The 22696-nt window shown below is 40.8% G+C and overlaps 1 long non-coding RNA gene across 1 annotated transcript in view; it reads right to left on the bottom strand.

The window, feature by feature from the left end:
• Positions 1-22696, bottom strand: part of LOC116652411 (uncharacterized) — a 190354-nt gene that overhangs the window by 132789 nt on the left and 34869 nt on the right. The window lies entirely within an intron of this gene.

A 22696-nucleotide genomic window follows, 5' to 3' on the forward strand; every position in this document is an offset into this window, starting at 1 on the left:
CTGAATCTCCTCAGATTGCCCAAGTTCTTCCTAAAAGGGCCAAGAGAGACCAAATTCTACTCAATTGGCTGTCAGAATTATTAATTTATAGTAGAGATCAATATAAACACAAAACTGCACAGTAGATGTAGTATCTGGTGAAGCACCTGACTGCTTGAGTGCTCGACACAGCTCTTTACCTGATTAATTAGTACAAACAGGATAAACTTTTTAACAGAAGAGACTCAAATTGAATAATTCCCAACTAAAATATCACTGCATAAACTGGACACAGCTATTTCAATTGCAGGTACTCAGACAAATAGATACCAGACTAAAAACAGTTGCTATTACCACTATGTCAGGAATAAGACACTACTGCTCAATGCTGAGAAGCATTGAGTTTCAAGGTCAGAGAACTGATCTGATCAAATACAGCCTCAAGTAGTTCTCAGTTGAGGAAAACATCAAATAATAACATACTCCATTTCATACAGTTACTTTGCATCAGATGCCCAAATTCTACAGCAAAGTTTCTAGAGAAGAACATTTAAAGTATGTAAAAGCATCTTGCTGCTGTGTAGGGACTGCATTTGATTCTGTATCTATTTAAGAAATTAGCAAGATACAGTAATTAATTATTTCCCCAAGAACAAGGTTTGGTTAACTGCCTTTACTGCTTCTGTATAACTAAGCCATAAGCAAGTCTGCACTATGTAGGCAACAGCATGTATAAGCCAGCAAGTAGCACTCAAAAAGCACAGCAACAATTCACTGTACTTGGGTTTCACTGCCATGGTTTCCATGGTGGTTATAAGGAATTTGCTTTTGAATCTGCATTAAATAGCAAATTTTCTACATCCTGTTTGATGCAGTTGAGAAAGCATCTGCAGCACGTTAACATCTCAGAGGAAATTAGGTTCATTTAATATGGATTTTAAGGCTATGTTCCCCTTGCTCCATTGATATCAGAAAGAGCTTTGTATTTAGAAGCTGCATTTCTACAATGTCTGGCAATGGTAGAAGCAGAGTCATATGAGAATAGAGCAAGATATGCCTTGATTTGATTGCCCGAGTGGATAATAAATAATTCAAGGGATAAATTGGTGAGATGAAAAGGTGTGACCAGTGGATTGAATCCTGTGGGATAGAGATGGGAATCTATAGTTATCTCTAGTTTGATGACAGTTCTCAAGAGGTACCACCACTTTCTCCCTAGAGTACAGGGGATCTTCAAGCATGGTTCACTACAAACATTTGATTAAGCAAACTTGCCCAAAAGGACCTCAGGGGGATTGAATCAGATTCTTAAGGTGCTTAAGAGGGTTAGCAAAAAAATCAAAATAGCACAGATGTACCAGTGTTCATATTTATAGAAAATTCTCAGAAGATTTGATTATATAAAGAAAATACAGTATAAAGAGTATTACAAACACAGCTTGGAAAGTAGGGTACAAAGCAAACACTCAAGAATATACATTTGTATCAAAATTACATTTTGAACCCCCATTTTCTCAGAGTGCTCTCATTTTTACCTATTGGACACTAACAAACTTCTGCTGGTATGATTTTCAGAGCAGATGAAAGTTATGGAAGTGTTTCAATAAATTTGTGACAAAGCTCCCTCAAGATGTTTTAAAAGAAAATTTCTTCCATATTTGTTCAGTTTTCTGACATTAGCACTAACGTATCACATGTTTCTCCACATAAGGTCCAGCTCAGCAGACAGCACTTTGATTGCGTTGTTGTACCTGTTGCTGCAGTAACGATGGCCTGAGTTCTGTGATGAAGCTTAGCAGTTGGTGACATTTCTAGGGCTTAAGCTTCTTACTGTTGCAATCATAGCAAGGCAATTTTGTAAATCTCAGTTTCATATTTCCCCTCTTATTTCCAAGAGAGAATCTAGTTTTCAACGCAGCCCTAATGATAACTTCAAAAACTCTGTGGCTTTTCCTTGTAGGTCACTTAAGTATTTTGTCTCAAGTTGCTCTGCAGCTCTACTACATCAGGTCCAAATGAATCAAAGAAATCTCAGAGCAAAAGCTGTCTGAAACCAGTAACACCTCTGGATTCTCAGAGGAACCACCGATTTTGCCTGATGAGGTTCACTCACAGGACTTCACTGACTTCAGCAAATCTTTCAACATGAAGGCCAAGAGTTTAAAGTTTCTAATGAACCATGAAACCAGGGAACTTTCACAGGAGCCTTTTGAGAATTCTCTCTTTAATTCTAGCTTCACATCATCTAACAATTTTGCCACCAACCTCATGATGCACAAGACCCAAAGGAGAGCTGTACAAGCTGTTGATGAAAGCTATGTGTAGTAGAACATACAGCAGTACCAAAGAGTCCAGAAGTTGTTGTTCATCTTGTAAACCTGATCTCAAATGCAACTCAGAGAGCAATACTTCATCTCCTGTAGCAAATAAGAACTTTTTTTGATTTTAAACCGTTTTTCTGTTCCATATTGACAATTTGTTAATAAGAACTAGCATGAACCTTTCTTAGATTCAAGATAGGATGGTCTGGGTGAAGACAGGGACTCAAAAGTTGTTGTGCATTCTCTGCCACGCTTCTAAACTGGCTTTCAAGTTCATTAGTTCATCCCTGTGCTCCATCCTATAAAGATGGGAAGTATGAGCAGAATTAAGATAAGCTCTACATTCATTTTGAACCTAAAATACACATCAGCTACTTGTGGAAGCTACATCCCAGCAGTGAAACAGCAATCCTTTCTGTTTCAAAGTAAACAAAGTTTTGAATACAGATATTTCTGCAACAGAGCTTGAAGAGGTCAGTTTGGCAGAACTGCTAAAGAAGAGCTACTCACCATTGGCCTGGAGTGCAAATAAAAATTCACTGTAGCTCTGAACATTAACAGCATTAGCTTAGCTCTTCTGGTTACTGATATAGCAACTCCTCACTACTCAAATCAGGACTGATCTTATACTCTTTCTAGATCAAACCATCTAACCTGTATTTTTAGAAGAATTTTTAAGAAACAGCCATCTATATAACAGATATATAAAAGAGCAAAGTCTTGCATTGGTGTGTGTTGAAAAGAATAGAGAGGAGAAAGATTAGAAGCCTCTCGGTGAAGCAGACTGGAGTCAATTAAGACAAAATATTCTGCGTGCATAGTCTCCTCAAGGCTATGTCCGCAGCTAGTACGTAATGCAAACCACGCTAAGCAGCTACGTCTAGCCTGATTTTCATCCAGCTACCAAGCATTCTAACTGAATAGACAGAAGTGCACGGGGGTGTTTTCTTTTTGTCATTGGAAAACACCCAGGAAAGTAGCAAACAAAATGCTTCCTGCTGCTGTTAAATGCAGAAGGCTGTGATTGCAGCTCAGTCATCTGCACTCCACAAGTATTTGAGTGTTCTGGTAGCATAAACCCCCCAGCAGCAGCAGAGGCTTTTTCTCTAAATGGTCCAAAATATTTTCATGTTTGCATTTGCCAGCTATTGGCAGTAAACTGTAAGGGAGGGCATCTCTAATGCTTCTCCTGATTATTGATAACATCTAGAAGGCTTAAATATGGCCTTTAAATACAGCCTTTCCTGCTGCAGTTTTTAAGGGAGGTTAATTGAGATCCGATACTTACTCTGCTGTTAAGTTCAGCTCTAAACACATGGGGGGAAAAAAAAGCATGTTAAAAAGCATTTGAAATAGTTAGATGCATCTACATGGTAACTTCAGTGCGCTTAAACAAAATGAAGGACCAAACCAGTTCCAATTGTCATTAGAGTGCTCACCAAAGACACACATGCCATTTAGGAGGCCAGAGAAGAGCAAGCATAATTTCACTTCATTTTTAAGAGACAGAGAACATTCAGAAACATTAAGCCCATCCTATATAACTGATTATAACCCCTAGAGTACAAAATAACTTGTATACGTGCAGCTGAACAAACAACAATTCTCTCCTTAGATTAGTAGCAGCATACAGTATATATAAAGAGATGTCACAGCCAAGCAAGGCTTTGAGTACTGCCCTCACAACACAGCTCTTTTTAAAATAAATAAACAATCCAAGGAAAAACACAGTCTTTGTGAACCATGTTAAGCCTTCGTTGTGACAACAAGAGATGATATTCACCAGGATCTTCATAATACCACATTTACAATGGGTACAGCAGTATCCTGAACTCCAAGTGCTTTTGGCAGACATTTGGAAAACAGTAAATCAACAGGAATATCAGCCAATTTTAGCAAATCAGAACATTTAGATTGTAGAGAGAAGGAAAAAAGGACATCCTGCAGGACACCAAACACAGATGAGAAGGAGATAAATTATTTTTCCTCATGGACAGGAAAAGAGTAAAGAACTTGTTCTTAAAAAGGAGTTGTGCTACTTCCATGCTTTGTTTCCATTTTGGTCAAAAAAAATAGCATCACTGATGCATAGCCTACATGACAACAATGTATGCATACAGGGCAGAAGAATAAAGTCTGTAGGCCTGAATGCAGCATTTCTTACCTCAGAGCACCTAACTGTATATCTAATGTTGTATTACCATCAGCTCCATGGGATCTTTTTTAAGCAACAAACCTACAAACAGCATATGTAACAAATGATATCTATTGCATTTTATTATTCATCCTTATCCACATATTGACATTCGAGATGTAACCTGGGACTTTGTGTAGAATACATCTGGCAGAAGTAGTGTGTACTGATTAATGTCCTTTCAGGGCTGATATGAAACACATGGGTTATATTAGCAATGTATGAAATGATACATTGGAAATTACTTACCTATTCCACGAACATGACTTAAAGTCAGGAATGTCCTAATGATTAACTCTTACAAATGCACGTGAATTAAACCACTTCTTTCTGGGAATACAGCAGCGCAATCAAATACCAGTAGGCTGTAATGAAAACTAAAGAGTAAATGGTCCTGATGGAACAGTAGCAAAATTACATACTCTGACAACCAATAAACTTAAAAAAAAAAAAAAACTGAGGTATTATTATTGATGTTCACCTCCACAATTTGAAGTTTCTTCAAATTTAGGCTAGGACTGAAAAAAGAATCCCTATAAAAGTTCATAGGCGCATGACTAACTCCTATTCAAATCAACATCCCACTGAAACTGGTTAAGCATGTGCTCAAACATTTTACTAAATCTGGTCAGTGGGTCCTTACTTGCCAAAGTTCTATTTTCTTTATCAATAAAGTATTAACTTCACTGCGCTGTGGACACAAATATTAGGCAAAATTATTAACTTCTTCTGGACTTCTTGACCTTTTTAAAGAAACAGACTAGAAGACTGTCTTATCATTAAACCAACATATTAAATTTCTCTGACAGTAAAATTTATCTATAGACATACAGTAACAACAAATTAACCTCAATCTGACATGAATGAAAACGGTTCCTAAGTGGTTATAGTTCCTAAAACAGAATCTATATGCAATAAATATAATTATTTCACTGAAATTGTTAGCACATGTCTTTCCTCTGCAACAGACATGTTTGCCGTACCATCTTTGTTGCACTGATATGTTCTTTAGTAGCCTATTCTGTGCCTTTATCCTTGATTTAAATTTATCGTGACACATTTTTAAACAATAGCAGGAAACCTCACTTATGACTTTAATTATAAAATGGTGTTATAAAATTATAACCACATTTTACTTCTGGCAGTTGGCAATCCTTATTTAACATAAATAACCCTTCTTGGCCTCAGCAGTTCTCTTTGGTAGATTTCAATGCTTACTGTATGTAATTGATATAAAAACACAAGGTTTAGGAAGCAGTTATTGGAACTTGTTAAAAGAAGTAGTCAAGTTCATAAACGCAGTCATTTTGCTATGTTACATGCCAAGAGAATTAATAATATACCTTTGGGAATAAGGGAGAAATTCTGGCTTTTTAAAGAAAGACTGATGTAACTACAGTATTCCACTCCTATGTTAATTGTTTGGCTCTCAAATCCATGGCTTTGTTTCTCTTCCACCCACAGCTGCTTCCAATAACCTTCTGAAAACTGACACATACATACACACATTCACATTTTATTCAGGCATAGTTTTTTTTTACTACACATACACACTAATACCCAAATAATTCTGTTGTTCTGTTTTAAAGAGCAAGAGCAAATGTGCTGACTCTGCTGTGTACAGAAAATAAAAAGACAACCACAGTAGAAGAAAGTGTCCTCAGGAGATTGAAGCTTAGCAGTACTGGAGATGAAGCTACTTCAAGTCATTTCCTAAAGGGAATTCCCAAACAGTTCACATAAAGGGGCTGATTTCCAAGCAAAGACTCCTGAAGTTGCACACAGTCATCTTTGTGTTTCTTACTTCTGCACATCTTCATTGATGATCTTGATGAGGGGGTTGAGTGCACCCTCACTAAGTTTGCAGACAGCACCAAATTAGGAGGGAGTGTTGATCTGCCAGATGGAAGATGGGCACTACAGAGGGACCTGAATAGACTCGATTAATGGGCCAAGGTTAACGGCATGAGTTTCAATAGGGCCAAGTGTCAGGTCCTGCGTTTTGGTCACAACAACCCCAGGCAACCCTACAGGCTTTGGAAGGTCTGGCTGGAAACCTGCCTGATGGGAAGGGACCTTGGTGTGCTGATAGACAGTTGGCTGAATATGAGCCAGCAGTGTGCCCAGGTGGCTAAGAGGGCCAATGGCACCCTGGATGTGGTGTTCAGAGATATAATTTAGCAGGTTGTTAGAGTTAGGGTACTATGGTTAGGCTGCAGTTGGACTTGATGATCTTTGAGGTCTTTTCCAACCTGAGTAATTCTATGATTCTATGACAGCACTGGTACATAAATGGGCAAGAGTTGTTAGCTTACATGAGCAATTCAGCAACTCCAGAATCAAATCCTCTAACACACAAAGTACATACATACACAGAAGTATGAAAAATCACCTGTACATAATTCAGAGATAGAATGTCATGGGAAAAACCATAGCTTCACATAAACATAACACTTTTGCCACCTGTGATCATCTTGTATAATTAGGGACAGGAATAATTATAAGCATATATTTAAAAGACCCTGATGAACCAGAATCAAAACCAACAGTGCTGAGCTCTCCACAGTTTCCACTAAGCTGATAGAAGCTACTACAACTCCTTCACTTTAGGAAACAAATCACTTGGGTTAGGTTCCATTTCAAGTTTTGCCATCTGCCACTGTAAGGATCCAACCTGTTAAGTTTTACATAAGTTATACTTATGAGAAAGAACCCCAAAGCATTGTTTTCTTAAGCTTCCAGTTGGCTTGTTTCCCCTCACATCCATAACAAATGTAACAGCAAAACAAGCTAACATTGAGCCTTTTCCGTTAGGATCCATCATATTGGACCATATCAGTAGAGTATCCTGCAAACAAAATCACACAATAGGACACAGCTGTAGCACAGGACAATGTTTGTGGAGAGCTCAAGATCTATGATGGTGTAGCTTGTCACTAACAAATGCCAGATGCGGAAGGCTGGAGGATGCAGCAGCTGGGGAATTCAGAGAAAAGCTGAGATGCTTCAAACGTATGTGCTGCCAGTAGCATGATAGGAGAGCAGGACTGAAAGGCCAGATGCACAAGTCTCACACAAAAAGACTACACAGACCCATAAGAGAAAGCCAAAGAAAATAAGCAATCATTCAGTTATGAGCCACTGAGATACACACTCAGAAATACAAAGGGGGACAAATAGTTTTCCTGCCTCCTCCACAGCTGTTTTTATACACCCAAAATACATCATAGCTGGTACTTGATTACTCAGGGCATAAGTACCTAAGTACCTACCAATCAGAACCTAAAAGCCTGGCTTATATATGACTATCAAGAACTAAAGCGTCACCTACCTCTTTTTAGTGAGCAGGGCAAACACACCTATACCATCAGCTGTTACACAAAACATCTCATCTGAAACTTGCCACTTCTCAACAATACTGGAAGAACGAGCCAGCCTGTGACACTTATTAAAGCACTCAGCCAGGAAAGCTTGACAATGCGATCTCAAAAACTTGCATCCTCCCTTCTTAACTGTGCAAAGCTGGCCAGAAGTCAGCCTTTGTGTCATAATGAAATTCACCAAGAAAATGAATCCCCGGAGTTTTGATTCCTCACCACTGAATTATAACATCCATTTCAATCTCTTAAAACTTAATAGAATCATAGAATGGCTTAAGTTGGAAGAGACCTTAAAGATCACCCAGCCCCACAGCTATGGGCAGGGCTGCCTCCCCCCAGCTCAGTCTGCCAAGGGCCAAAAACACCGAGCATTTATTTTCTGTGTTATTTTCAGTAAGCAAGTAATTCTTAAAATATAAGGTGAATGAAAACAAAAATACATATAAACACACACAAGGGCTGCTCTGGAAGTAACACCTTTTATAATGTTGGCCCACAACATCAGATGCAGTCAGTGGTGGTGCAGCAGAGGCTCAACCTTCCCACCAACATCCTGTTACATGTTGTTCTGTGCGACAGATGGCAGCATAGGGACAGCCTGACAAAACAGCATCTGACACAGAAGTGTGTATGGAACTAAAGTGCGCCACTGAATTCCTCGAAGAGGAAAAAAAACAACAAAAAAAACTCATCAGCATCCACTGATACCTGCTGAATATTTAAGGAGACCAAGCAGTGAATGTGAGCACAGCAAGGCAGCAGGTTGTGCATTTCAGCAGCGATGCTCTCCCAGCAGCAATGATGCCCTCAGAGCACTGTGGTCATCTCCACTGGTGAAGATTTGTTAAATGCAACATGAAGGCTCTTCTATACTACTGGCTAATAGTGGTGACAGAAAAAGTTTTGTAGCAGAGGATGTGCTGTATTAAGTAGCGCCATTATGCTCTTTGTATCTGTTGTGGTTTCAATGAAATTAAACAAGACACATTACTGTTAGAGATGAAGCTATATATACATATAGGCTGCTCCATTTTTATCCTTACAAGTGGCCTGGGGCTCTTGGTTTGAAGTCTTCTCTATTTTTCCCAGTCTAGCCTCTCCACAAGCCAGCTCCTAACAAAATACAGCTACTGCTATCAGCTCCATCCAAGTAATCAGTGAGTGGCTAAGATTTGTGCTTAATGCTTTTCCTAAAATCATCTTCCCACTTTCCTCATCCACTTCTTGTTCCTGGGGATTTAAACTGCAAATCCAAATTTCTTGAATAGCAGTGCCCTCTGCTGGTAGGAACCAGACTCAATTTGTAACAGTGAAAGAATTACCTCCTCTATGACTGCAGGGACAGCGATCATGAATGAAGTGTTAAACTGTTTGAATGGGAAGTCAAAAATAGAAGAAAAAAAATTAACACTGTGATAAAGTTCTATGTGGATACCCTTGTTTTCCCTTTGATGAGTACAGCGGTCAGGATACATTTGGCACAAACTACTGATGACAAAAAAGATTTGATTAAAGATGAGTCTATATAACTGTATGTCTCAGAAAATGGGGCAGCACTTGGAATTGGGATCCAGTTATTCCCTTCAGCCTTATCACTAGTCCACTGTGTGCCTTCAGGCAAATGAGGTCTCCCTCACCTATTGAAACCTTAGAAACATCAAAGGAGTAAATATGTGTGTCCAACTAGATCTTACCACACACAAAAAAAAGCAGTGGTCATTTTTTCAAGAGCAAGTGACCGATGAATCCAGAATTTATTCACAAGATTTACACACGACTCAATTTTCAGAGCATCCAGGTTCCAATAGAGGTATATGGGCCCTTATTCAGACAAGGGTGATCCCCCAGAGCTCTGGTAAGAATGCAACTCCAATTAATCCTCGAGGAGTTGGCAGTAAATTTGTTGGGCTCCACCATGATCCTTAATGCTGGTTCTGAGGAGCCTGTGTTTCAGCAACACTTCCCTAAACACCTGCTCCATTCTTAAAATAAAGGGCAGTGTGGCTAAGTTCATATCTACCACACTAGGCTGCTTCTGGAAAGAGTCTCCATTTCCATTTCTAGCAAGCAGCTGATTGTTGTCCCTTATACTCCTTTTAAGCCTCAAAAGAGCAGTCAAGCTAATCATATATGAAACAAGCCTCTTGTATCCTAATTACCATCACCAAAAACAAGCATTGCTTTTTGTTCTAGTTACAGGATCCATCTGTAATCTTAACAGCACATAATGGCCTTAAGGTAACAACAGGATTGTGAATCAGTGCAATGGTTCAGAACTGGGAGATTTTAAGTGTCACAACAATGCTATTTTGGTGAGGAACAGAAAGCCATGCTGTAAGTTTGTATGAGACAAGGTAATCAAAATAAAGTGAGCAAATTCCATAGCAAATAAAAGCAAAGCTGTTTCTAATGATCCTTTACCTTAGTCACCAATTCTATTTATATGTTTTAAGGGACTGCAAGTATTTATTATCTTCTCTAAGGACACAAAAAGAGCTCTCCAGTTTCTATATAAAGAAGTCATTTTGGACAGATCAAAACCATAAAGGCACAAAACTCCTGGATGACAGATGCCAGGATGTTAGTAACCATAAATGGTTCTCAAATATGGCCCCATCACCATCCCCCACAGTAGCCCTTTCAAGTGGGAATTACAAATTGCTTACTCGGAGAGGAAATTTCAAACAGGCCACTTATCAAAAAGTGCCAAATAAACCTGTCATTGGGATAGAAGTTACAAACCATTCCTAAACTCTGCAGACATTTCCTGAGCCTGTGAACTCTGATCTTGGCTTCTAATAAACATGACATCAGCTCCCCGGTACTGCAGACACAAGACACATGACCCACCACCATGTTATCGCTTCCTCTGCAGTTTCTTCTAGGATCTGTTCTAAAACATAACATCAATGGAAGACCTTCCACTTATTTCAAAATTGGTTTTGGATCAGGTCCTTAAAGGGAGGTCAGAACAAGCGCGGCACAGTACCAGTACGTGAGCTACAAATATTATTGCAAGTTTCCACTTAAAAGCAACACTGATTCTGAGACATTTGAGTTTTCCAGGTACTGAATTAGTAAGTGGGCTAAGATAAGACTCCTGTCGCTGTCGAAGATTTATTAACTGTTAACCTCTCATCCTAGAAACGTAACTGAGCCCTTAAAAACTCTGATTAAGCATTTATATAGTAGGTGGCTACCGAATAGCTTCTCAAAACATGCTAAGAACCATTCCGATGTGCCAGAAGATTTCATACACTGGAATGACAATCACCGTAACTTCCAGAAGAACAAAAGGGGAGCTAAAGCAGCACAGTGTACTTTATCCATGTAGATACTTCCTTTGCATTTAAGTGGGGAGCAGGGAAGTTGCTTTTCATGCAACTTTTCATGGTTTTGTTATGTTTTGCTTGGTGGTTTTTTCTTATTATTATTACTAAAGTTGATAAAACAGTTCACAAAATAGAAGTTCCTCTTTATCTCTAAGCTTGACTAGAAACGTGATGGAAACTTGACTACGACCCTTACCTCAAGGGCTAGGCAAGATGGGCCATCAGCTCGGTAAGCTGTCAGTAAGCACAAAACTAGAGCTCTTGGGAAAGTAATGCAATATGTATGGATAGATAAAAGTAAAATGCTCATAAAGACTATTGAACACTGATTTAGAAATGGAGCCTCTACTCCTACCTAAAGATCAGAAGCTTCCCTCACACTTAGATATTCCTAAAACAATGCTAGATCCAACAGGTCAGAGCTGACAAGTTGCTATATGCAATGAGTAAGAAATCATCACTAAAAAGTTTCAGGATTAACACATAGACCTTGCTGTGGAGAACACCTCGAAGACCCACAGGGAATCCACATCAAGTTAGAACAGACAAATACAGAAAGCTCTCCAGAGTCCAGAGAGCATCAGCCATTTTTGCACTTTCCTCTTCCATCCTTACCCAGTCAAAACCTGCTGTCTCTAAAACAAGGAAAACCCAACTGGTCTGCATAACTCAGAAAGGGGAGCTAGCTGCTTCATAATGCAATCTGATTACCAACATCTCTAGCTAAGCCTACAGTAGTGTGTGTGAATAGTATTTCAGCATTAAGCTGCTAAACCATCCCCAGGTTACGGCAGCCTTGGTACACAGCTGCTGGCTACATCACAAGCACTTCACTCTCTTCTTTTGGTAGGATACCAGCTGTCTTTCACTGGGACATTAAGAGGAGGTCACAGTGCAATAGATATGCAAGGAAACATATGCACAGGATCGAGCAGGTCCCCAGGAAAGTGCAAATCCCCACTGCAGGAAAGGGGAAGCTTTGTACTTGCTTCTGAAATGGACAAGAAATATTTCTGTTCCAGGTCATTGGACACCACTCCAAGGATCTTTACTACAAATGGAAAAGAACACCAAGATTCTTGGCCTGTTTCTGTACACTAACAATCAAAGGGAATGATCCAGCTTATATCACGTGAGGATTTAGCCTTCTACAATCACATACATAGAAATACATGGAAGTCCCCAGAAATATCAAGGATAGGCTATTTTATACCTAATTCATGAAGCTACAGCACTTCAGCAAGAAGACAAAGAGTAAGTGATGAAACTTGATTGCTGGGGATTAGGCTACATAGGGCAGGAGCATACTGGAGTCAGGGGTTAGTCAGAAACACCAGGTGAAGCCATGTTCTTACTAAGCCAAGTAATCCGTAATGACCAGGAAAAGTTCGATGCTTTGGTTTTAATGACTCATGGAGCAGCGCAGCACCTCCTACCAACATGCTGCGGCATTCATACCCCGAAGGAAGTGTGTCAGCTACTGAGTCATGCAGCTCTGAAGGATTGGCTCTTGCCAACCTAAATACAAACTATGCCCTGCCCTGTTCAGTCCTGACATTACCGTAGCCCAAGGTTAAGCTCATCTCCCAAGAGGTTTCTATAATAAAAAACTTGCTGGTTATAAACAAAACATGATTTCCAAACCCAGGCTACTGGGACCATCTTTGAAAGCCCAGCAACTTTCCTGCACACACATTCAGTCCTCCGACATCAAGAGCTGGTAACGCAACCTGCTGAAGAGGCTAAAAGCAAAGCCGAACGGCCACTTAGGAGCAAGCTTTAATGTACAAACAAGACTTGTGTTTTTACACTACTGATCTACATTTGCAAATCACTGGAGGTAATTTATAGCTCTTCCTTTTTTATAGGCTGGTCTAAAGCCAGTTATATTGTTATGCAATAGAAAGCACATCTGCACTGAATAACAATCTACAACAAGAGAAGCAAACAAAAGCCATGAAGTTCTGAGCAGGCAAAGCTAATACATTTCAACTAAGAAAAGATGACTTTTAATTAACTTGTTCTCATTAAGTGCAGACATAATTAAATTACAGAAACTACCACAGTAGTGTAATCAATTTAGAAGAACCCATAAACAGAGACAAAAGCAAAAAGAAAAGCTTCATTTAAGCTGCTTTCATTTTTTTTCCACATGCACTCATACTTCCTTGTAAAAGAAGGAAGATCCTAACTCCAGTTCAGTTCAAACATATTTATTAGGATTAGTTTATCAAATCAGGACAGATCTGCACAGCTTGAACTGCAATGCCAGCCACAGTAAAAGTAACTCACAGTTTGATTAGTGCATTATCACCAAAGAGTTCCTATCAGATCAATGTACAACGGAATATCTTCAGTGGGACACTTCCTATCATTAAGAATCTGTTGAAGGGCTTCACAAAACTGACCCATAATACCTTGACCTTACCCTTCAGAAACAAAGTTTGCATCAGGAGGAGCTTGGGAAGGAAAAGTGATGGACACTGACAGTGCCCACCTTAAGGTCTACCCAAACAACAGTAACAGGTGCCCAGTAACAGTAACCTCTGAGAGCAGCCCCAAAAGCTCAGCACACCCCTGCCTGGTATGAGTGACAAGATACAACAGGAAGGAGGTACTTCCCATTTACAGCAATAGAATTACTCTGGATTGCTAGACTAACATTTGCAAGCTTGTAATAGCCCTTAATGAACTCCACACAACAGCACGTATGACATAGATGTGACACCACCACATCCTTCCTGTACCCACATCTTTCAGCCCTCAAGTTCTCCTACCATCTGTATTATACAGCTGCACTGGTTCTTAAACCAGACACCCTCACCACGTGGCCTTCTCCCTGCAACCAAAGGCCTGTCCTGCGGATAGGTTTTGTAAGAGCAGCAAGGTCTACATTTCAACTTAAGAGATACTTTTTAAATAGATAATGCTCCATATACATTTCATAGTCAAGTGGATTTTACATGCAAACATATGTTTGTAAAAATGGAGCTACAACTGAAGCTGTGCAACTTCCACTATTTGCTTTTCTTTACAGATAAGCAAAGCAAACTAGTATGCAAGAATATTATTGGTTACAACCTATTTTCAATTAAGCGTTTCAGTGTAAGATCTCTTCTCCCTAATATAATTAAACTTAAAAAAAAAAAAAGCTAAATACAGTTTTGTAGGTTTCTGAAGAATGAGGTTCTTTTCCCCATGCATGTTCTATTTCCTCTATGAGACAGCTCACGTTATTTCACAAACATGCAATAGCCAGTGTTGACCAAATCATGAACGCAAAGTCAAGTAGAATCCTTCTGAGCTTGCTGAGCACAAAGCTCTAGTTAAATGGAAAGCACTGTCATCATTTGCACTCCTCTGCTGGGGAGAAGCAGACATATAGTCACAGGTTTCACTTCCATCACAGAGCAAGCGCAAGCAGGATACGCAAACAGGACAAGCAAACTTACTATGGAATCCTAAACAGGAAGCATGCTTTCTGCTTTAAGAATTAATCACGTACACATGTACCTAAGGCTGTTTTAACCCCATGCCTGTCCCATACTCCTTCAGCATCAAGTGGCATAGAACATGCTGTCATAAGCTATCATGACCAAGGCAGTCATTAGATGTCCCCTTCAGATACTGTCCTCAGCTCTTCCCATGCTGCAGTTACACTCCCCACTGAGGTGCCCCCTGTTACTAAGCCTGCAGTGGCATCTACTGGTCACAGCCCAGCGAGGCAGGTGGTGCTTTTCTCAGCTTGAGTTCTTCCATATGATAAAAGAGCATTAACTGTACAGGATTCTTTCACAGTTTTCCTTATTTATCTTCATTGCTGCTACGTTGCTTTGGAGATATTTTTTTTAAAGTACAGATACACAACCAAGTGCAGTGTCACAGTAATTCACAAGAATATATTTTAATGTTTATCCCAAGTTCAAAGTGACTTTAATTCCTAAAAGCCTCCATTAGAACAGAAAAGGTGTAGCGGCTCACCCTTGGTTCTTCCATCCTCCACAGAGGAGGCAATTCTAAGTATATTCAGCCATGGGCAGCAGATTAGGCAAAGGTGTAAAATACCTCATAGAATTTCTTTAGTCATTGAGTTGTCGGTCACTGCTCCCCCCAAGTCAAAGGTTCAACAATTTGTTTCTGTCTGTTCAGAATATAGCCACAAAAACACACCTGCTCTTCCAGCAACAAATTACCTCAACTGTTACACTAACCTTTCTGTTGGGAACCATAGCTGTAGTTTGACTTTCCATTGTTCTCCTTGCTTTCTACAAACCTCATTTATCTAGGCAAGGCACACATACATGCTGCACTACAACCAGTATTCACTTCATCTGATCACATTTTCTCATGTTGAGGTTGAGCAGAGAATATTAGTGAAGACATGGCACCAAATCCCTACCAAAGAGCCCCACCTATATTTAAAATACATATACCACAGGAATGATCCAACCCATACAACAAAACATGGTAAAACATGTATTTAGAAGAAAAGTTAACTTAGAGCTGAGTTCCTACCAACATGAAAAACCTCCCTGAGCTTTCTAAGAAGGGGGGAAAAAAAGCAAATTCAACAAACTGAGTCAAATTCCATGGATCTGCAAGACGGAAAAGCCAACACACAGCTGTTTTTGTGCTGACTGTTGCTGACAAAGAGAAACTCCATGTGAATGTACCACTCCAACCAACCCACAGCTACTGTGCATCCCACCAGCAGCACAACAGGGGTCAGGGCTGTTTAATGGCTGGGTTAGCAGGGCTGCTGAGAAAGCCAACAAGGCCAACCATTTTCAGCACCTAAACAGGGATATTTGAACCTCCCTTAGCATTTATCTTTAACAAACTGCAATATCTGCATTTCTTAGGTACTAAGAATGATCAGCACGAGAAGGAGTGGATGAAATTTGGCTACAGGTAATATGAAAAGCAGAACTCAGGCTGGAATGAATGATGAAATGAGACTGTGTACAAGCATGCCTGGGGCACGTGTGCAAGACAGCAGTTCACCATTACGGAGTTTCTCTGCAGGAAAGAGTGGGTAGTGATTGAAAAGAGAAACTAAATAAGGGCCAGGTTTTAAGAATGCAGTTACACATCTATTTTGTTTGGAAATTTAAGTATCCAGCACTCACTTGATCTTGCAAAGAAAGCAGTTTTCTTCTGTCACCTGGAATAAAAATAATAACTGGTCCAACCCCAAGTACAAGCACAGGCAAGAAAGTAAACTTTGGGTTAGGGCCAAAAATAGAAGAGATGCAAGTAACCCAACTATTATGACAACCGTTGCTTTAGTCATCTTCAAAGGTGATTTCTTTTTAAAGAAATATTTAAAGCAGCACTTCAAGGTTTGAAAACTTTGCCAGTTTTTAGAGAGCCGTACCCCAAATGAGTTTCTTTGTAAATTGGTTTTAAATAAGCAATACGCTACTTGTTCTTTAGTTTTAAACGGGCTTGAATTATCTCTTCAACTTTTCTATGCTGTTCTCAAAGTCAGGCCTTGCTCTCCCAGCTGAAGCTCTAAGAAACATGAATTAACATAAGGGTAACAGTAAAACCAACAAATTGGTAATTCAGACAGTGACTGTGAGGATGAGGTTATATACATAGATATTATACATATCTCTCTCCTCAGGTGAATAAATCCATGGCATGATTCTCAGAGTTTTAACTAAAACATAGCTTTCAAGGGTCAATCATAACCCTGTAGAAAACTCTGTACATTGCTCAGCCCTTTGGAAAATCACCGTGTTGATTTAGGTGCCAGAATACAGAAAGGTAAGTCTTAATTAAACCTTCTATTTTTAAAGTCTGGGCTTAGTATTAAAAAAAGAATTGCACATTTGGATGGGAAAACCAAGTCAATCAACACAATATTTACTACGCCTTCATCTGGAATTATCTGTCAGAGTTGCACAGTTCCCTTTCACAGAAGCACTGTATGCCAAGCCAAGTAGTACGGCCCAGGGAAGATCTCATCGCTTGAGATCTTCCAGTGTAGGCCTGTGAGCCTAATCCAGCCAAGTAGGCACAGCTCTACAGCCCCAAGATAAGGCTGAGTTGGTACAACTCTACAGCTCACAGGACAGGATCTCCTTGGTGTGTCTCATCACTACAAGTCTTCCACAAGCATCTGCTGCCTGAGCCAGCAGTGCTTGGCTCCTACCAGCACGACCTGGAGCCGGGGCTCTATGAGACCTCCCATACTGCAGCCAGGGAACACATGTATAACCCTGCCTCTACCACCTGTGGCTCAGAAACCTGATTTACAGCTGAACCACTCCACAACCTCCAGGCATTTTTTTTTTCCACTGTGTAAATGGAGCAAGGACAACTGAGGTCCCCCTGTTGCAGCTCCAGTCTCCTTGAGGCAAAAGACAGCCTTCAGTCAACCTGAATAGACGTATAAAGTTCAACTTCATTCTGATCTTGTAAGTACAGCTGTAGTATTTAGTGTTTAGAAAGAATGAAGAATGACTTAAAGTAGTATTAATACGAATAATTTTAAAACAAAGGTCAAACAAAGGTAAGCCTATTTATCTTAAAAGCCTTCATCCAAACAGCCCCAATCCAGCTTCAGATAATATCTCAGAATGTCACTCCAACAGAGAAACAGTATCCTAAAGAAAGCATTTACAACAAGACTATGCAATCAAACAATTATTTCCAACCCAGTCTTTCATGTTTTAACTTCGGTAGCAGCAGTACCAAATCCTGTGTTTGCCTTTGGAACTGTTCCTTCACCTGCTCCTAGAGCTAAGAGTAGAACAGCAGACATGACACAGTACACTGACAGCACAGTCCAGCAGCACACCACAGGATGATACAGCATGGTTTTGCAGGATGGAAGGAAGACTCAGTTATTTGTTTGGGAAGCCCTAGTCTCCAAACCAGCACATGTAAACCAAACCCACACACAGCTCTGTAGGATACAGCCTGTTGTTACTGCAAATAGCCATGTTACTGAGTGGCCATTACAAACAAAAGGACTTGAAGTATTAGTTTTATATACAAGTACAAAAGACTGTGGCATTTCAGCTAAAGCTCTAGGCTTGACAGCAGCATTTTAGCCTTATAACTTAATACAGACTTGTAGCTATTCCAGTCCTCATATTTCTAACTTGACAAGTAAGAACCAGCATTTCCTTTGTCAAAGGTGAAACAAAAACAACGTGAACACATTAAAAGTTGATGTGAAATCCACAAGAAAAGTCAACACAGCAGGAGTGCAGACTAAATCCTCTGGCCAACATCTTGTATAAGGTTCAATCCTGTAACCTATAATATTTATGTACATGTAATCAGGCACAGTAACTTTTAACTCCTAACAACTCTAGAGCAGGTATTCAGACTCTGAGTGGTGGAGGAGGTACTTTTAATTAACCACACAGGCAGGTACCTTAGAGACAGAACTGTCACATTTACTAGGCACCATCTCCTCATAGCCCTGACTCTATGAAAGCACAAAAAAGGCAACACTAAGAATTCTGAAAGTCTGATAATACCTATCACATTCGATAATCAGGCCATCTATAGTTGGATAATCAGGCCATCTAAGGTTGACAGGGGGGTGCTGAGAGGCAAGGGAGTGTGAGGTAAAAGACTGAATGGTTGGCTTAATGGATTACTTGATTTTCAGTCACCAAAAAGTCCTACGTGCAACTAAAGCTTTGTAAATCTTCACAGCTTCAGCTAAAAGCAGCATGACACAGGTCTGAGTCATTACATCAGCTGCTTGGGGAAAATACGCATTGTTACGGTCCATTTCAGACTTCATCGTCCTCAATCTGTTCTTTGTTGTGACTGCCCCTGCTCACCCCTCACTGTTCCTCATACTCAAGGACTTTCTGATAGCACTGTTCAATGACTCAGGCTTTGTACTAGACATGTCAGTGTTCCATCATGATCTGTTTTTCAAGCATAAGATAAACAGAGATAGAAGGTCAAATTCAAATCCTTCAGAAACACCTGTACCCAGAGGGTAACAAGCTTGATTCATGATAGATCATGGCTGTCTGCTCTGCATCCTGGGAGACTCAAGACACATCAACTTCAGGTCCCAGCTCAGATCTGCAATAGAAGCTTGAGCTCTTCTAAACAAAGAGCAAGACAAACAGGTTTTAAAATTTATTTATTTATTTCCTTTTTAAACTCAGTGTAGTGATCTTACCTTCAAGGCTTCATTGAGGAGAAAGGTGCCAGCTACCTACAGACCATCTGTCAGTACTTTACAGTCTAACTTTACAGTCTTTACTTTACAGTCTTAAGCAACTTCCACCTCAAAGGCTACATTCAGCATTCACCTCCTGCCCTCCAAATTCAATGAACTCTCTCATGACTTGAGAAAAGCTGAAGTGAGTAAGCATCTAACAAGAAGTGAGGAAAACCCACGCTTGCAATGAGTTGACAATTTCCCCACAGCCTGGCCCCCGTGGTTCTCCTCTGGATCCAGAGTTGACTCAGCCTGACACACTCTATTAGGAAAGCTTGTTTGCAGAGAGGAAGGAAGTATTAGATCCATAGCATCACTGCAGACTAAACTTTTCTTGACCAAAGCAAGTGCAGTGAGCATGTCAATGAGAAAGAGACACAATTTTCCCTTTACCAGCAAGTCATAGTTATGTTATTCATGTCTTCCTCCTGCAATGTGCACACTTGGTACTTGTTCACATACCTACCAGTAACAAACCGCAGCGTTAGCTGTGATCACTCATGGTTGATGCTAACAAACTAACATCAACCTCAAACAGCTAATATAGCCTAGACTATACTACAATTATACAGTCACAAGTGGAGGGGAAAAAAAAATTGACCCTCTTATAGCTCTGCCATCCATTAGCTTCAATTGCACCAAGGTGCACTATTGAAGTTAATCACAGGTCACTAATACTCACCAGCTGTAACAAAGATCTCCCACCTGTGTGCAAGCACTGCCACCACACACACATCCTGCTACGCAAAGCTTCATGTAATTACAGAGATTCACAAGGGGAATAACAGAAAAGTAACTGAACCCCAAGCACTATTGGAAGCATCAGGCATCATGCTAGCTCACTTACCTCCACAACAATCAATTCTTTTATAACCTTAGGCACTTCAGTAGAGGGTGTGAAAGTGATTTAAAGTAAGGCTGGCTAGAAAGCAACATGAATTTGAAGACCAGATGCATCCATGAGCCAAAGCGGCCCCAACAGTATTTGAAGCTCAATTCTGAGCAAGTTTTCTTCCCATAATTAAGGTAAAATCATGGTGGATATACAGAGGCCCACCAAGAAAAAAAGGCTACCTTGGGCCTTGTGCTTGTTAAGGGAAGCATAAGCACAAGCAATAATGATTCTAGGAGATAAAAGAGCAAATCTCATATGCCTGCTTGGTGGTAATTTAAAACATTGGCCTAATAAAAGTAAAAAGGAGCTGTAAAAAGTATACCAGAAGAAGAAATACATTTAAAAAAAAAAAAAACTATACCATACAGTTCTCTGCTTTGCCCACATTACCTTCCCATGCTCTCAAAATACACATTTACCTACTAAGAGACTTTATTACAGACATCAATAGATCCTAAAGGAAGAGAGTTCAAACTGTGAACCAATGAGCTGACTCTTAACCAACAGGCAGAGACACGTGGTACTGCCTCCAATAAGCCTCGTTACTGACTGCTGGGGATTTTAGCATGGAAACTGGTAAAGAAGGCAGGGGGTGCAAACCGAGGCTTCCTGTGATTTTCAACAGGAACTACAGCAGAGAAGAGCTGTTGCTCAATTACAGTTTTCCCCATTCACTATTTTGAAAGGACAAATGACACTTCTCCAAAACCGATCTCCTCAGCCTCCTGGGAAATAGCCGAAGAGGAGTATCCTGCCCCCAAAACATACTTTTACTCTGCAACATCTCACTGCTTTTCACAGTGCAGGTATTGTTCAATGCTGACTGAAAGAAAACACTTTCTTCCTGATACCTACATCTTGTAGAAGCTCACACTTGACTCAAACAGAACTTACACAGACTTAGCTGTCTTCTTGCTTTTTCCACATCTCTTCCTCATCCAGCTTCTCCAGTGCACAGTAAATGCATTTTCTTCTCCAACTGATCTGGTGGATGGGTTACAGAATTCTCTCCAGCAGCAGCCCAGGAAGAACATGCCTCATAGCACCCCACACAGCAGAACATGGCCCTTCAGTACCAAAAGCATCACCAGCATCACTCACACAAGAACTAAAAACCTAAATCCAAGCTCAACAGCTGCTACTGGGTTTATAAACAGGAGGGCTCAGGTGAGGCTGATCAGGGCAATTAAAGGCCCATCAGTGCTTCCAGGTGACTGAGTCTAGAAAGGCATTTGTTTTCAAGGTTTTGAGTTAAAGGATGTTTGATGCTTACACAGTCCTGGTGTGCTTGCAGTCTGAAAAGATCAGTGTTGCTAGAGCAGTTCAGTGGCTGAATCTATGGCAGCAATAAAGGGACCAAAGGTCGTGATTTTATTTGTGGTTCAGTTATTTCACATCTGCTTTGTTCTAATGGGAGTAGCTGTTTGCTCCCAGTGGAGTTTCAGAGATGCATCAGTGCATTCTACATTTTTATTTTCCCAGCTGTTTCACCCTCAAAACTGAACTTTCCTCTCTAGTAACCACTGATCTCAAGCTCCTCAACAACAGCATCCGGAAAGCAACAACTCTTCATACACCCGATGTGTCTCCACAGCCTGGGGCTGGGGTGCTCAGGTTAGATGTAAATGAGGCCAAGCTCCCCATGGGGCCTCCCCCACACACACAGGTGCCAGGTCTGGCACTGGGGGTGTTGGGCTGTCCCACCTCTCAGCTCCACACCCAGCACCCAACTCACACAGGAAGCCTTCCAGGACAAAAGGAAAGCCTTTATCTACAGTCACTTCAAAGCAGCTTTTATCTGCGTAGCTACATTTGCAAACAGTATCTGGATATGGAGTCACAGCTTTTTAAAAGTTACTCTGATGTTAAATATTAACTCTACATCATGTTTATGGATTCTTCGCAGCAGCTTTCACTTCCTAATGGTGAGATATGGCGCATTCTCGATATGGCTTTCCGCTCCATGCTCCAGAGGGTGGCTGTCAGCTTCCCCACAGCCCAGCCACCTCTTCCACAAAAGCCAACCTGTCCTAGAGACCGACAGCACAGTGAGCAGAGCCATGTTATGTCCCCAGCTGTCACTCGCACTTGTCGGTGCTCAGTATTCCGAAGAGCAAAGAGTTAAGGTGCACATTTCGGTTGCCTCCTCAGCGTTCTCTAGACGCCTGCAAACTAAAGACAGCCCCTCGGCACACGTGTCCCGGCCGTTGGGCACCGCGAGGAGCCCCGAGCCCGGAGCAAAGCGGGCCGCCCCTCGCGAGGGCAACACAAGAACCGAGCTGCGGCTTGTTCCTGCCCGCCAGGCGCCGACAGGGGGGCGGAGGGCAGGGCAGGCTGGGGCAGGGACCGGCTGCCCGGCCACGGGCTGGCTGTCGCGGAGAGGGGGCGG

Source organism: Coturnix japonica, chromosome 3 (assembly GCF_054131305.1).
Source record: "Coturnix japonica strain WE chromosome 3, WE-NBRP24, whole genome shotgun sequence".
Classification (NCBI taxonomy): Eukaryota; Metazoa; Chordata; class Aves; order Galliformes; family Phasianidae; genus Coturnix; species Coturnix japonica.